Raw genomic sequence first — 17,037 nt, 5'->3', positions numbered from 1 at the left:
TGACAAGGCAGACAAATAATTCCTGTATGGCAGCAGGCATTTTGGTGAGGGTGGTATCCTGCCCTGTGCCCTGCTGAGGCAGTGCCTTGGCTGGGATGGGAGGTTGGCCTTTGTCTTGTGAGCAGGGCTGACTCCAGCAGGCTCGAAAGGCAGGTTCAAACAGCCAGCCAAGGGCTTCCCAAGCCAACCTGGCTCTCCGTGGCCTGCTCAGTGAGGGCAGAGCTAGCAGGCTGTGCTCCTGAGTGACAAGCTGATCTCTGGTTAGTAAAGCAGGCAGAGAAAATATTGGAGGTGGCTGGGTAGGTTTGGAGCCCAGCTGTGAGAGAAATGCCAACAGGTACACACAGACAGCGCGTCCAACAAGTCGGCTCCAGCCGGCGGGTTTCATTTTGTCAGTCACGATGACAGACAGGATTATTAGTGCCTTTTCCTCGGGTGTTTCACTGCACTGAGAGTGTGCTCATTGTCAGACTTGGCTGAGACAACTGCCCTGGCTCTTGGTTTAAGGACTTCTGGAAATGGCTCTGGTAGGGCTTTAGATGATTAAATGCAGCAATGGTATATTTAAAGACTGAGTTGGAATTGTGCATCCTAATGGCAAAACAGTTTTTTAGCCAGAAAATTCGGTGCACAGGTTTAAAGTGACAGTATGTGAAGTTACAGTGAAGTGTGAGGAACTGGAATTGGTATGGGAGTTATTTAGGTTTGTTACCAATATAGTGAGCTGAGAGCTATTTGTGGCTCTGAGTGCTGCTGAGGAGCATTCAGGAGGTGCTTTCACTGAGGGATCACAACCTTTGGGGAACCCCAGAGCCCCCATGAGCTGTCTAAGTGGCAAGAAGCAACAGCAATCTAATCAACTGGCTAATGTGTCTTTTCTTCAGGAGCTTCCCAGGTCATTTAAAAATAAAGTGAAGTGAAGGTACAGTCTAACTGACACATCATTGGGGAGTTAGAGCATGGAGAGAGGAGTCCTTGCTTTGCAGCCCTTGGAAGAGGAGAAGATGTATTATTTGAGTTAGGACTTGAGTATACAAAGCTCATCGATTTGGTGCTCTGCTTTGGTTAAGGGACTGTCATTAGCTGAAATGAAATACAGCTGTGAGCAATGGGAGTCATTGCTGTACCCCCTGGAAACTCACTGGCTGTTGAAGAACATGCACTTGAGGGACTGCATTTATTACAGGGAGCAGTGGAGCCCAAGTCCTGACCCACTATGTGCAGACTGTATCTCTGAGATCTTTGAGGAAAACTTTAAACAGGATGAGGGGACAGTGGCTTAAAGCCAGCTGCCTATTCTCAGGGGCTGGGGACAGCACAGGGGTAACAGCAGCCGGGGAGAGGAGCAATTCAGCCAGGACATACTTCTGCAGTGCTCTCACTCCACTCTGCAAGTGTTGTGATTTCTGTTGCTGCTGCCTTTTTGCCTGGCCACTGGATTGTGTGTGAGTTCCCTAGTACGGAGTCTGGACAGGTGACAAAAGTGGGACTTGGTAGCTGAGGAGCAGCCGAAGAGGCAGTTGCCCTGTGGTAATCCTAAACCTTCTGAAGAAGGGGAGTTTTCCCCCTACAGAGCTACAATAGCCTCCTTTGTTCCCCTGAGAGTCTGTGTCCTTCCCGTGATGGATTGCTGTTCTGCCATGTTCCTTGTGAGCTGTTTGCAGAGCTCCGGGTTTTAAAAATATTTTATGCCTCTCATCACCTTGGTCTGGACAGTCAAACTGAGGGCAGGGCCCACAGCTGACTGAACAAGATGTGGGATGTTGGTACTGCTGCTCTTACCCAACACCCGTCTGGAGGGAAGCTTTGGAAGGGTGATCAGTGTCCGTAGAAGTGTGTGTGTAGCTGGGAGAGGAGAAACTGGGACTAGGCTGGTGAACGAGGTGAGCCTTGCCATGCTGGAAGCGAAGGAGAAGCCACACGTAAGGTATTATTTCCTTGGAAAATTACAATGAACTGACTGAATGTTGGTTTCCTACAGTTTCCATGGGATTTTTGTTGTTGTTGTTGTTGGGGTGGGGTGGGTTATGTTTTTGTTCGGACGGTTTGTTTGGGTGGGTTTTTTCCTCAGTGCTGTGTGCTTCTGGCCCAGATACCACCTGGGTCACGCGTTTCCAGTGGCAGGGACCCCTCCGTGGGAGTGGGACGCACTCCCAGCAGCCGCGGGGTGCCAGCAACCCCAGTCCCAGGGGAGCGCATCCCCCCTCTCCGGGCGGGGTGGCACGTCCCGGCCTGAGGCAGGGGGTGGCCGCGGCCAGGGCCATTCGCAGCGGGCGGGGGGGGGTCCTGCTGCTCCGCGGGGCTCCGCACCTGCCCCGCAGCGCCCGGAGCGCGGGGCTCGGGGCGGGCGGCCGCAGCCCCGGCCCGCAGACTCCTCCTCCGGGCTCCCCGCCCCCGGGCCCCGTGACGCCGAGCGGCGGCAGGGGATGGGATGGGACGGGACGGGCCGGGATGGGAGCGGGCGAGGGGACGGCCGACCCGCCGGCGGCTTTAAATGCGGGCCGGGCCGGCGCCGCCAGCACAGCCGCGCCGCTCTCTCGGGCTGCCGCGGGCGCTCCCCCGCACGGACACGGACACGGACACGGACAGACACAGGGACACGGGCACGGAGGAGCAGGTGTAGCTTCGCCGCCATGCCCCGCTGAGCCCGCCCGCAGCGCCGCCGCAGCCGCCGCCCGCCGCCCCGGCTGCCCCGCAGCCGCCGCCCGCCGCCAAGCTGGAGGAGCGCCGCAAGCCCGAGCCCCGCAGGTGAGCGCCGGGACGCGCTGCTCTCTCCTCGCTCTGTCTCTCGGTGCCCAGCTCAGCCAGAGGCAACTTTCGAAACGTTTCGCGGTGTTTGAGAACTTTTCTTTGCGGTTTCACTTTAGCGAATTGTCAGCAGCTGCCGGTTGGACGGGACCCCTCGTCCCTGCCAGGCTTTCACTTTTCCACCCGGTATGTGGCCGTGCGGGGTGTTCTATTATCCAAGACCGGCTCCTCGCTGCTTGTTTGCTCTTTTTGCGCTTCCTGTGGAGCGCTGCCATCCCGAGCGGGAAGGCACGGGGGAAATGAGGATTTTATCCATCTTTGGGCTTGTTCTTTTTTCTTTCCAACGCTGTTTATTACCGGGGGTATGTCCTGCGTTGGGAGCGCATCCCCTCGGCGCTCGCGGTCAGGAGGAGCAGGGGCGCTCGGATGTGCCCAGAGCTCCCGCGGCGTGGGAAAAGCCTCTCCCAGGAGCGCACGGAGGGAGCCTGCGGAGTCGTTCCGCACAGCTGCTCCCGGTGCTGGAGCTGGGTGCGTAAGGAGCGAGGCTGGGCCCTGGGGCACATCCGAGCAGGAGCAGCTCTGTCGAACTGCCCCACGTACTATATATAGGTACTTGCTCCTTTTGTGTCTGAGAGGTGCAGTTGCTGTGCATCTAAACGTGACTTTGTGCGTGTGCTGCAGGCTCCTTAGGGGCTTTGTGCTTCTGGTTATTCCCATAATTATGGATTTTCCAATGGAAAAAAAAAAAGAAACTTTGCTAAGGTGGATTTAGCAAAGCGTGCAGGGTTGTGTATTGTGTGTGGGACAGAATGTGCTGCTCAGTGCTGGTGTGACAGGCTGCAGGAATATGCCCCGTTCTTCTTTTGGTTGGTATCAGGAGAAAATTGTGCATTAAGAGCAAGGTACTGAGCCCCCCTAACCGAAACCCTTCATGCTCCCGAACCTCAGCAGCTGTTTAATGCGAACCTTCATGTTGTCGTTACAGTTTCCAGTCCTGTGCAGAATGATTAACCGGGGCTGTTTGCACCTCTTCTCTTTGAGAGAGTGCACATGAGCTGATCTGTCCCAGTCTGTGCCCTTCCTTCCCTGCCCTGCCGTTCTGTGCTCAAAGACCTTTCCTGGTGACTTGTGTCATGTCAGAAGATGGAAGGGTTCTGTTTTGCAGAGCCTGGTTTCAGCTCAGTAACTTCACCTGCCTCTGAGAGTCAGGAGGGGATCCAAACAGCAAACGTTTGTCAGCGGCTTTAGGAAGCCAAGTTTCCAAGATTTGAAGGGGCTGCCAACTGTAGGGCAGGGACCACTGACCACAGAGGAGCAGGGGCAGCACCATGTGGTGCTGCTGTCCTGAGCTGAAAGTGGGATGAGAAGGAATTACAGATTTTTCTATTTTTGTTTTTCCTTTTTGGCTGTGGGGAGGAGGGATGGAGCTTTCATTGGTGTGCACGGGGCATTCCTGGCAGGGTAACACCCTGCACTCATCCAGTCTGCTCCCAGCAAGGTCCGGCAGGATTTTCTGCAGGTCACAACTCTGCGGGTTTTTCCTTTAAACTTTCACGTTATGATTTTAAATCTTGGAACTCCTCTGCAGCCAGAGAACAGCCTCATATCCTGGTGCTGCCTTGAGGTATTCCTTGCAGCAGGTTTTTAAAGGGAGCTTTTAAAATGCTGTGGGTGTAGGGCAAGTGCTTTGGTTACTGATGTCTTAACACTGATAACAAAATGTTGAATTTGTGCACCAAGTGCAGTTCAAAGAAAAACATCCCCATGAGAAGGGAAAATCTATAACTCCTTTTGTTTTTGGATCTACCTCCTTATCAGAGAGGGTGAGGAGAGTGTCTCTGGATGAAGGGTTTCTAATGCTGCCACCCTGGAGAGCTGTAATAAATAGTGAGCTGGAAGGTGCTTTGGGAAAAGTTGTGAAGGAAAATTGCTGTATGAGAGCAAAAAGAAAAGCTTTGTTTATTTTTCTGCCAGTAAATCTGCAAACTGCTATTTGCAGTCGGAGTCAGAGGTGCTGTCCTGTCAGAGGCACAGCCACAGAGGCAAGATGTTGTTCTGAGCAAAAACATACTGGAGGAAATAGCTATTTTTGGAGTTGGATGCCCCAAAACAGGCCCTGTGGGTACAGCAAGTGATGCTCCTGTGTGCCTTCATGCCACATAGAACCATAGAATGGATTGGGTTGGAAAAGACCTCCGAGATCAGCAAGTCCGATTGGGTTGGAAAAGACCTCCGAGATCAGCAAGTCCAACCCTTGATCCAACCCCACTGTGATCACCAGCCCAGGGCACTCCGTGCCCTGGGCTGGTGATCACAGTAGGGTTGGATCAAGATGTGGTGGATTCTCACTCAGTGCCACATCCATAGAATGGATTGGGTTGGAAAAGACCTCTGAGATCAGCAAGTCCAACCCTTGATCCAACCCCACTGTGATCATGGAGTGCCCTGGGCTGGTGATCACAGTGGGGCTGGATCAAGATGTGGTGGATTCTCACTCAGTGCCACATCCATAGAATGGATTGGGTTGGAAAAGACCTCCAAGATCATCAAGTCCAACCCTTGGGCCAACTCCAGTCCCTTTACCAGATCATGGCACTCAGTGCCACGGCCAGTCTCACCTTAAAAACCTCCAGGGATGGGGAATCCACCCCCTCTCTGGGCAGCCCATTCCAATCCCTGAGCACTCTCTCTGCAAAGAATTCTTTCCTGATCTCCAGTTTCCCCTGGCAGAGCTTGAGCCCATCGTGCCCCCTTGTCCTATTGCTGAGTGCCTGGGAGAAGAGACCAACCCCCACCTGGCCAGAACTTCCCTTCAGGGAGTTATAGAAAAAGCCACATGTGAGTGTGGCTTTGCTGATCGCCTGATTTTTACTTTTTAAACTTATTTTTTTATTTTCTGTGTCATGCCATTGTTACACGTGGCCTTATCCAGACAGTGTGAGTGCTGCTGGTTTGCAGTGCAGCTCCTTCCCTGCGCTGGGAGCAGCAGCGGGGCCGGCACAGGAGCATCCTCCCCACGCTCCAGCGCCCCGCCTCGCCCGGGTTTTCTGTGCGCATTAGATTAGAATGGGAGCTCTTGCTTTGAGCAAATGAAAAGGGTTCTGGTACCTCCTCGTTCCAACTCAATTAGCTGCTTCCGGCTTCAAATCCACTTAGAAGGCTCGGCACGGGGGGAGTGCTCTCTGAAAAGCCACTAATAGCAGTTTGCAGTTAATATTGATAAAGGAGCTGTCTCCGTGTCGTTGTGCTGAGTCTGGTGGAAGGAAAGCTCCTCTTTTGTGCTCCTCCTGAGCAGCAGGGCTCGGGTGGGGAGGCAGAGGCTTTCCCTTAGGAAAGAAAGCTCAGTTCACTGTGTGGCTGCAATGAGAATACAGCCATAAAACGGTCCAGGTTGCAGGAATTCCCACAGCCACTCCAAGCCAGGGCTCTGCCCCCCTGCCCTTGAACTCTGAGTTGCTGCAGCATCTCGTTTCTCCCGGGTTTGCTCAGGGTTGTGTGCAGTTGGTGGCAGGAATGCTCTTTATTGCCGTGGGACAGTGTCGGAGGCAACCACAGCGCCCAGAATGGGGTGATAAAACAGCGCATGGCATAAGGAAAACGCTGCACAACTCCCGTTTCTCAGTCGGCTAATTACATTAACTGAAGAGATAAAATGCCTTTGAATTGCTGCCCCACAATTAGGAGCTTTTCACCTGAGGAAGGTTTGGAGTTGCCACAGGGACTGTCAGTGGGGTGAAGCTGCGTGGAGTTTTACATAAGAAATTAGAAAATCAGAGAAACCTCCGTCTCAGCTCTTGGCCTTTGGTTTGGTTTGGAACTGTGGATTTCTGCCCAAACTGAGCAGGTGTGTCAATCCGTGGTGTTGGAGCATGGCTGAGCCTTCTGAGTGCAGCAGAGGAAATTGCAAACAGCCCTGTTTTCATCTGGTTTTCTCAGCAGAAAAATCAGAAGAAACGTTTCAGTGTCACCAATATCAGAATCCTTCGAATTTGTGGCTCAAGGGAACTGCAAACATTCGAATGCCAGAAACTTGTGCTGTCAGGAGGGCTCATTCTGCTGCCAAAGTAAAACAGAGACTGAAGGAGGATTTAAAAAGGATGTATTATTTATATTCATAAATGTGTATGGAGAGAGGTAGAGAATATGGCTGATCTGTATATTTACTACTCCTAAGGAAATCCTTTCAGGGGGAAGGAGGATTTTCCAAGTCCCAGTGTTTCAGAGCCCAGCTGTGTTATAGAACTACATTCATAGGGGAGCACGACCATATTGCTATTTTGCCACTCTGTAATATAGATTGCTCCATATTCTATATTAGATTTGTCTTAAAAAAAGCCTTAATTGGCCTGCCCTAAGTATTGATCCCTCTGTCTGGCATCTCAGAGCGAGGTAAGAGCATGAGCTTGGTGGTGGTGGGAACTGTTTGAATGATTTCTTTTAAGACTGAGGATTACTCAAATTTCTTTATTCTGTTTCAAGTGATCCTTACCCAAATAGCTGCACTCAGTTCTAATGATAATATAATTAACAATAATAATAATATGTAAATAATACAGAACCTTGGGGACCGTGGTGGGAATGGTACCTCTTCTTTTGACCTCTGTGAGGTGACTGCTGCTCATCTGTGGAGTTAGTGGAACAGACTGAAATTTGATGTGATTGTTCCCCAGGGGAGATTGAATTTTACTTTCTTTTGCAAGTTATCCCAATGGGCTGGTGTTATGCCAGAAATCCTGGTGGATTTGCAAGTGCAACAATTTTTTGGCTTTTTTCACTTAGGATTTTTTCCCCTGGTGTGTTCTGTCTTTTTCTGCTCCTGTTTTCTGAGCAAAACTAGCAAAGGCTTTGATTTTGATGACTATGCAGATGTGTAATCTGAAGTCAAAGACAACAGCTGGAGTCTTGTGTGTTAACTAATCATCTTTACTGCAATTTTCCTCTTTTCCCTGTTTTGGATAGTAAGCACAGAAACAGAACTTGCCTCTCTTTTGCACTGGTGTGTGCAACTTGGAAGATTCAGGTTTTTTCCCATTAGGTTTTTTTTAGTAAGCTTTTACTTCATTTTAATCACCTCTTGAAGGTTTACTGATCTCATTTCAACTCTTAACCTTGACCAGAAGGTTGCAAAAGTTAACTGCTTTTATTGTACCTGTGAGTGGATAACACTTCAGACACATTGTCAGCCCTTCAGTGTAAGCGTAAAGATCTTTCATCAAGGTTGCTAAATATGAGAAGACTCTTTAGAATGAGGTTGGGAAATAGTTGCTCAGTAGCTCGAGGAAAGGTGGCATTTGAGCATATTAAACCTGTGTGTATTTCCCATACGCGAGAACTGGACCCACTCGTTTTGCTCAGCTCTGAGTTGGCAAATGTGGTGATCCTGAAGCAGATTGTACCGAAATTCTTGATAAATGTGCCTAGTCTGAGCTCACTTCCCTGGGTGACAGTTTGTGCTTTCAGCAGACACCCAGCACAGCTCAGGACCAGCAGCCCCTCTCAACAGAGCCTGCTGTGTGTCCTTGTGGGCAGGAACAGGAGGAGAAGAGATGGGGCTTTGTTCTCTCGTGTCCCCAGCCCAGCTCCGTTCCAGAGCCCCAGTGGCACAGCAATCCAGCCTGTGGAGCCATGGGAGCATTCCACATCCATTGTCTAACATCCCATGATCTCTCAGGTGAGCAGTACTCAGGTTTGAGGAGCACTGTCCCGGCAGAGGGGTGAGTGGTAGAATTCAGCTCAGTTGGTTAAAACTTGGTTGTAATAATGCCAAAGTCATGGGTTCAATTCCCTGTATGAAGCACTGACTTAAGAGTTGGGCTCGATGATCCTTGTGGGTCCCTTCCAGCTCAGAACAGTCTGTCATGCCAGTGTGGCATTCCATGGCAGCAGTGCTGAATGCTTCCCTAGTGCTGCTGCTGGAGTCTCGGGGCAGTGCACCTGGCTCAGTGCAGAAGGGTTGGAAACACGAAGCCATTGCCTTAGTCCCACAAAACACTCCAGCACAAGTGACTTCTGGCCTTGAGGCAGTTCAACCCATTGACCTGTAAGGCCATGCTGAGGTGAGTCCTGCATGAATAGTGCCCCTGGCATGAACTGGGAGAGATGTGTGGTGAGATAGGACAGTGCACGGAGGGAATTGATCCGGTGGGGCCCGAGGGGTGCAGGGCCAAAGTCTGGATTGCAGCGGTGAGCCGCCTGCAGGGTGGGGTTGGAAATCAATGGAAGACCAGTGCAAAGTCTTGAGTGCATCTTTGATAGGGACTCCGAGGGTGGTGTCAGAGAGAGGCTGTACAATAGAATATTGATTGAGAATAGCATGGTGCAGTTGGAAGGTGCCTACAGACATCATCTCCTCCACCTGCCTACGTTGTGTTCCCAGCTGCCCCCTTGGCAGTGCTCTGGAGCTCAGCCTGGGATCCTGCTAGCACGGAAGGAATGCGAGCAAGCCTGGGCTTAAGCCTGTGCTTCATCCACCAGGCAAGCCCAGACGCCCTTCCTTGGACTCTGTGGGCACGGAGCTCCAGCCAGGATGCTCTGCCTGCTCAGCCTCATGGCTTATCCCTATTGCAGTATAAATTAAATTAAAGGGGTGGGCATGTTACTGCCATCCTTGTGCTGTAATTTACCTGAGATGGACACTCTGGACCTGTGAACAAAACAGTAGGAATTGCTGCAAAAGATAAACCTCCCTATTCCCCAAGTTTTGCTTGGGTTACCCATCTCTTCTCCTTGCCAGAGATACAATATATAAATTTTGTTGAAAGGGAATAGGCTGCAAAACAACCCTGTGGAAACCCTGACTGTGTCTTCCAGTGTCAGAATCCTCTCCAGAGACTGAATAAAGGGAGATTGTGTCTCCAGCTTTTAAAATAATTACTCAAATTAAAGATCAAGCTAGAAGAGCCCAGTTCACTGAACATTAGCAATACAACCTAATTTATTAAAAAGCATTGAAAACCCAACTTAAGCTCATTGTGCTCAAAATACATCTCCCAGCAAGTAACCTGGATGTCCCCTGAGCCTTCAGAAATGTGAGAGTGCAGATTGCTGGAAAAGTTTCTGTAGTAACTTTGCTACAAATGAAGCCATCCTTCTTGAACCTGTTTCTGCCTTTTTAATTCTTAATGATGAATTAGACACCTTTGCATTAAGTGTTCCTTGTCCAGTAATGCCTCGGGTTACCAAGAGCTGAGTGTTTGCCTGGGAGGGTTTGACTTGTGACTCAGTGAAGGTACCTGGGGGGTTTTGTGGAGAGGTCAGTCCGGTTCTGGATGTGACCCTTAACTTGTAATTCCCAGAAATGTCTATGAAGTCTTGAACTGTGGTATCAGCCCAACTTTTCTGGCTCTGTTCCCAGACCAGTCATTCTGCGTGGCAATAAAAAAATGCAAGATAATGGGTGCAGATAACTGGGATTTAATATTACTGTAGCCTATTTCCCGTTTACCTTTAAACAGCCATGTTGCAATTGGGTGCTGGACAGAAAGCTGTCCTTTGTTAGCAGGTGTCTCCAGTGTCTGTGTGATTGCTGCAAATGTCCAGCTGGGTCCAGCCATGGGGTTACAGCTGTGGCTGGGAGGTGGGGGACTTGCCAGGGACACCCACAGCTATCTGTTCTCTCTGCTTTCTGAGGCCCAAAAGGCAATTTCAGATCCAAACTTCTTTTAAATTAGTGGAGTTGGCTGCTTTAGTACACTCTTCTGAAATGGAGATTTCTAGCTGAAGGTGCCCAGTGGAATTGCAGGCACCAACATGTGTCAGTACAGAATCCAGGAACACCAGTCAGAAGGATTTCTGCTGAGTTAGGGATGAGTAGGAACAGCTATGAAGAGCCAGGAGATGACCACACTGGGCAGATGATGCTCCATGGCTGCTGACCATGCATTGCCCTCCCCATCCCCAGACATGCTGACTTGTTTTGTGGCCACACCTGAAACGCCAAACTGCAGAGCTGCGTTTTGTCTTTTTTTTTTATTTATTTACTTTTTGAACCACTGGGTCAGTAAAACATTTCCTTGTCCCTGACAGCTTAAGAAAGGAGTGTGAAAGTTGCTTTATCCTGTTGTGCTGTTGTATCTTTCACCAAAGCAAACCAACTGTTTCAGACCTTACAGAAAGTCATTTTTCTGAGGTTTCTTCCCAAAGAGTGGCTGTCTCTGGTGTTTTAGGCAGATATATGTGGACAAGAGGCTGAAAGCAGATGTGGATGGTTGACCCAAGCTTTGAGGTGCTCCAGCATGACCTCAGGCACAGCCACTGACGCTTCAAGGCGTGTCTGCCACAGCGTGGGCTTGGCCAGATGCTTCGAGATGAACCTTCTCCAGCATGGACTTACCCTTCGGGGTGTCCCACTCCCGCACAGACTCATCCACAGCTCACAGCCCATGGACTGAGGTCCTCAGCATGGACTTACCCTTCGGGGTGTCCCACTCCCGCACAGACTCATCCACAGCTCACAGCCCATGGACTGAGGTCCTCAGCATGGACTTACCCTCCGGGGTGTCCCACTCCTGCACAGACTCATCCACAGCTCACAGCCCATGGACTGAGGTCCTCAGCATGGACTTACCCTTCGGGGTGTCCCACTCCCACAGACTCATCCACAGCTCACAGCCCATGGACTGAGGTCCTCAGCATGGACTTACCCTTCAGGGTGTCCCACTCCCACAGACTCATCCACAGCTCACAGCCCATGGGCTGAGGTTCCCAGTGGAGTTCCAGCCTGCCCAGGCCGGCAGCCCTGCCCTGGCCACTCGCCAGCGCGGGCGCGTTGTCGTTGCTGTTATTGCCACGTTCCCAGGCCCAGCACAGCAAGGTGATAAGCAGCATGGTGAGCACTGAAAGCAAAAGAGGCCCTGGATGAGCTCTGGGCTCCAGTGCACAGCCAGGTGCCCATGGCAAGCCCAGAGCCTGCTGGTTAATAGCCAGAGAGCAATAAGAGCTATAAATTCCACCTCGCACATTCCAGTCCGATCTGTCGTTAGTTTGAACCCTCCGTGCCCCACATTGGGTGCCAAAGGGACTGTCCTGATTTAATCCCAGCTGGCAGCAAAGCACTGCACTGGGGCAGTAACTAGAACTGTGCCCCAGACAAACCAGCACAGAGTGGGAATGTCAACTTGTGGTTCCTGAAGATGCCTTGGGGTTTATAGCTCCTAAAAGAGATGTAGCAACTCTTGCTCTATACAGAGTTCCAGAAGAAGAGCAAAGAGAAGGAGGGAGCTATAGAATATTTTTTATGGATCTTGCTTGTGTTAAAACACCATGGTTTGAAACCTGAGTTGCAGAGGAACCTGGGCAATCTGAGGGGAACATGTGAGGAATGTCTGGGGAGTTTATGGACTAGGCATACCAGGAGAGGAGCTCATTCCAGTGACAAACTTGCTTGAGTGCCTGTAGAGGAGGCTGAGTAACTTCCTCTGGTGAAGGGAGGTGAAAGTGGTCTTAATTTTTTAGGTTTTTTTCCCCTCCAGAAGAATGATTTCTTTCCAAGTCCTTTCCCTGAGTGGATGAAGTTTTCCAGACATTGTCTGAAAGATGCTAAAATCTCATTTTGTCTTTTCTTGCAGAACTCTGCCTGGTGTTCTGTCCAAGCTCATTAGTCATTACACGAGTGTTGGGGTTACTTTGGAGGACTCCTGTTTTGGAGGAGTTGTTCTTCCATGGCCATGGGTCACAAGGAAGGAGTTCACAAGAAGTAGCTGTGAACACTTTCTGGCAAAGAAAAGAGTTTTCAGCTCCCGGGCTGTTGTTTTCTTCGCAGTCTTGTTTTAGGCTGATGTAAGTCTATTTTGAGCTGCCCTTAAATGGATGTCACATAGAGGACAGTCTTGCTAAAACTTGAGAGTTGCCTGCTCAGCACTTGGGTTCTGCACTCTTGGCTGTGGTTGGAGGAGAGAGTAAACCCAGCTTTAGGGCCCTGACACCCAGACTAAGATCCCAACTCTGCCATGGAGCAAAACGGCAGCCCAGCAGCACAGACATTTTGCTGGTGAGGTGGGTCGAACGTTTCTAAGTGGGTTGTCTTTATGCAGGGCCACGCATTGTCTGCTCATACCGCTCTGCTTTTATGCTGCATCATGTCCCTGCTGTTGGAGTTGGTGTCCTGGTTAAGGAACCCGGATCGCTGCGTCCGCTGACTAATGCGGCGAGAACGCAATCATGTGCCCCCTGCTGCTCTGGGCCAGACTCTCATTAATGACTAATTGCTCTGCAGGGCCGAGTGTAAAGATCACGGGTCGGGCCGCTCCTCGCTGGCATCACACGTGGAAGGCGAGGTGACAAGTGGGTCACCGTGACGTGCTGCTCTCCTGAGCTGAGGGCGTGGACAGCCAAGGGGCACCCTCAGGTGGTGCTTTGCTCCAGTGACCCGTTCCCTGGGAGTGTTCAACACCTCCCTGTGCTTCCTCTGCAGCTGCTGGCAAGGGTGGTGGGGTGTGGTGGGCTGGTGGCCATGGCAGTGAGGCTCCCCCAGCCTGTTATCCCAGTGCCTGTGGGTGCTCTTGATCAGCTGTTTTCTGCCAACCTGCCCCTCCAATATGACATGGGATTCTGAGGAGTGAACATTTCCCTGTTTTCTGCCAACCTGCCCCTCCAATAGGACATGGGATTCTGAGGAGTGAACATTTCCCTGTTTTCTGCCAACCTGCCCCTCCAATAGGACATGGGATTCTGAGGAGTGAACATTTTCCTGTTTTCTGCCAACCTGCCCCTCCAATAGGACATGGGATTCTGAGGACTGAACATTTTCCTGTTTTCTGCCAACCTGCCCCTCCAAGACTATGACATGGAATTCTGAGGAGTGAACATTTGGCTGCCTGTGGGTGTAAGGCTGGTTAGCAATAGCCAGGGGCCACACATAGCTGCTGTTGTCACCACAGCCCAGTCACAGTCCCCAGAAGGCACAGCAGATGCTCTCCTGGAGCAGGAGCTGTGGCCACGCAGAAGGGAGTTGTCACTTGCAGTTGTGTTTGTGCCGAGCGATCCCGGTGGGTGTCACTCGTGGGGGCCTGTGTCCTTTGGGCTCTGTGGCTTGTGTAATCAGTATTTTGCTGAGCACTTGGCACTCCTGGGAGACAGAATGGCTCCCTGGGTCCGTGCTGCTGTGGGCTGGGACTGACTTGCCTCTGACTGCAGCTTAAATTGGTGGAAGTGATGAAATTCTTTAGTTCAGTTTGGTCTCAGATGGCTTTAAAATAACTTGGTTTTCCATTTCTCTCCCTTCTCTCCTCTCCGGAAATGTTGTTCCTTCATCTTCAGTAAACTTCCACTGGCTTGTGGTTTTGTGGTTTTTTAAATTTTATTTTGTTTTTTTTTTGCTGGGTTTTGTGTTTTTTATTCCTTCCCAGTGCAGCCAATGGAGGCAAGAAGAACACTTAGTCTGGAAATTGGCTGCTTGTGTTCCTGGCTCTCAGGTCTGCATTAGTTTTGAGTGACTGTTATTAAATTAGTGTTTGATGCATGCACTGGGACTGATGCCAGGGACCTTCCTCAGCAGAGATTTTGTCTTGTCACCCCAGGGAACTGTCACTATCAAGACTTGCAGATGAACAGTTGGCACTCAGGTGAGGATGAGGTTGGAAGCCCACTGGTCTTCTGGCTTGTCTGAGTCATGTGTGTGTGCTGGTATTTGGCTTTGGTAGGTTTGCCCTTCTGGTTTGGTTTTACAGCTGTTTGCTCTGATCACACTCCTTTGGATGTGAGCTCAGGTGGTGTCACATCCCATCTCACTTTGGAGTGAGAAAAATTGCAAGTTTTCCAGAGACTGTCATGTGGTAACCAGGTAAAGTTTGATGCTAAACACACCTTGAGAATTTCCTGCTTGTGCAAGTGGTGAGGCAGATTCCTGAAATCATCCATGTTAAAAAAAAATACCCTTTGTGCTGGGTGATGTTTTGTGAAACCAGCATATCGTCAGACCAAGTATCTCTTCAGAACTCTGGGAATTGGATCAGAAATGCTGTGCCTGCACTCTGGGAAGTGCTGAGAATGCATTAGCTCCCTTGGCTGCTTCAGATATGTCCAAAATGTTTTATACAACAGCCTTTCTGCCTCTGCCAGCCGAGCTTGGTGCTGGATCAGGTCTTGCAGCAGGAAGCCAGCCCAGTCCCTGTGCCCGTGTCAGCTTCGTGGTGCTTTCAGAGTGACCTCAGCAGGTGGCAGGTGTTGGGAAGGTGACGGTGGGACCACGTGCAGCTCCACGAGCTGAGCGTTTCAAAGTCTGAAGCCTGAGGGAAGGAAAACGCTCCAAACTGTAATTACAGTGAAATTAGAAGTGATATTAAGGTGTGGGCTGGTCTCACACGTTCTGTGTGGCGTGCTGGGGGTGGTGGCTGTGGAGAATTTTCCCCTCCAAAGAAGTCACAGGGGAGGGCAAGTGCAGGAGGGGTTTGCTGGGAAGCTGGGATGGAGCTTGCTGGATTGTTTTCCCTGCAGAAAAGCAGCCCTGGGTGAGTGGTGCTGCCCCACCCCACATTGTACACACTGCCTGTTCTTTGCTCAGTGGGAAATGGGCTTCAACTCGGCACCTCCCATTCCAGATAACCTTGTTCTCCTAGAGGCAGGACCGAGCTCTGACATCCTCATTTACAGGTGGGAATCTGCCTCAGGGCCAGGCTGGCCATGCCTTGCTTTTGGAGACTCTGGGTGGGCAAGACACGGGCAGATGCTGGCAAAAATTCCCAGAGTTGTGTTTCCCTATCCAGGTTTCTATATAGGTGTGTCCAGATATCCTGGCTATTCTGTACCTTGACAATTGTGTGCTGAGCTGATGCAGAGCACAGGTTTGTAATGCTGGAACAAGCAGCTGCTGCTTTATAACCCTGGACTGGTTTCAAACAGACACAGGGTCAAGTAAGAGGTTGCCTGTAAGGCATGAAACTGTAACAAAAGTGTCGCAGGACATGACATTGTCACGGAAATAAACAGCAAAAAATAGATTGGATGCCACAGGGTGGCTTGAAATAATAATTTTTGGGAAAAATCCACTACTGCTTGTGGGTTTAAAACCTGACATTCTGCCTCTAAGGAAAGATTTTTTAAAAAATTATTTGTATTTCATGCTTTGCAGAAAATTAAGCTATGAAAAGTGTCTGGCTTATGTTATCCTCCAACAGATACATTCATAATATTTGCAGTCTGAAATCACTTCTTCCTGAGGATTCATCTGATTCCATCCGACAAAGCTCCTGTGGAGATCCAAGCCAGAATTCCTTTCAGGGTGTCTCTGTACCTTTTCCTGGCTGTAGCTGCATGAAATGGAGCAGCTGGATGTGTGGGATGTGGCAGGAACCTGGGGCTCAGCAGCTGAGCTTCACCCCATCCCATTGCAGAGGGGCTTGCACTGAGATCCTGCACGTCCCAAATGAGGCTGGAGTGCAGTGCTGCCTTCTTGCTGAGGCTCCAGTTCCAGCTCCATGGTTTCCTTGAGGAGAAGGAAATGAAAACAAAGAGGCAGCTGACTTTATCAGCTTTTATAGAGTTGTGTCATTTTATGGTAAGTAATCTAAACATAATGAAACAAAAGCTTCAACTGTTCCACCTGCTCCGACATCCAGTGCCAGCGTTCCCCTTGGATTTCCCTGTGTTTTGATAGTGTTACTTTATTGTTTGTGCTCGAGAAAACTGCAACTTCATTCACTCCTAATTGCCTTTCGTAGGAATTACTTCATTTTGGAATGTATCCAACTTGAAAAGTTCTCACAGAGTTGTCAGGGATTAAAATTGAAAGCCAAATGTTAGAACTCATTTTGTCAACACAAATGCAAATGCTTCTTACCTGGGTTTCAGGAAGGTGCTCTCAGAGGCCTCACCTGTGGGTTGAGATAAACCTTTAAGAGTTCCTGACGTTCCAGTCTGTAAGAGTTTTTGAAAACAAGATTTAGTCAAGGACTGAGACTCGTATTTAAATCCTATCATGGGACTCAATTTTGATCCCTGAGAACACCTCTGTAGAGGGAAATATTTCACCTAGTGAGGTGACTTAATTGGGAATTTCTTTGGTGTGTAAATATTACACTGCAGGTTCTTTGTGCAGGAAGCAGAGGGTTCTGTCCTGCTCTGCTCAGGGTGAGTAGAGCCTCTTGTTGAGAAGGCTTGTAAATAAATGCTGCTTTAGAGCTGACAGGGGAAATGCATCCAAGATAAATTTGGCAGCATGTTCTGAAAGTGCATCAACGAGACCGTGCTGAGTATAGTCAGAAGCTCTTTTTTTTTCTGTGTGACAGAGCTCATATGAAGGAATGTGACAAACCAAACCACATCAGGGCCCTAAAAAGGAGTGGGTCACATTTT

General features: G+C 50.0%; 1 protein-coding gene across 6 annotated transcripts in view; it reads left to right on the top strand.

Annotated features, from left to right (window-relative positions):
- Positions 1–17,037, top strand: part of SLC4A4 (solute carrier family 4 member 4) — a 149,688-nt gene that overhangs the window by 28,646 nt on the left and 104,005 nt on the right. Inside the window, exon 1 of one of the 6 annotated variants that reach the window (XM_071555324.1) lies at positions 2,469–2,748. The exons of the other annotated variants lie outside the window; for them this stretch is intronic. The gene's annotated coding sequence lies outside the window, so the exon portion shown is untranslated. Of the gene's footprint in view, positions 1–2,468; positions 2,749–17,037 lie in introns of those variants that run through there. 6 annotated transcript variants of the gene reach the window in all.

The sequence above is a fragment of the Pithys albifrons genome, chromosome 5, assembly GCF_047495875.1.
Source record: "Pithys albifrons albifrons isolate INPA30051 chromosome 5, PitAlb_v1, whole genome shotgun sequence".
Lineage (NCBI taxonomy): Eukaryota > Metazoa > Chordata > Aves > Passeriformes > Thamnophilidae > Pithys > Pithys albifrons.
Note: the sequence above shows the minus strand (reverse complement) of the source record. Positions and strands in the feature narration are given on the sequence as shown.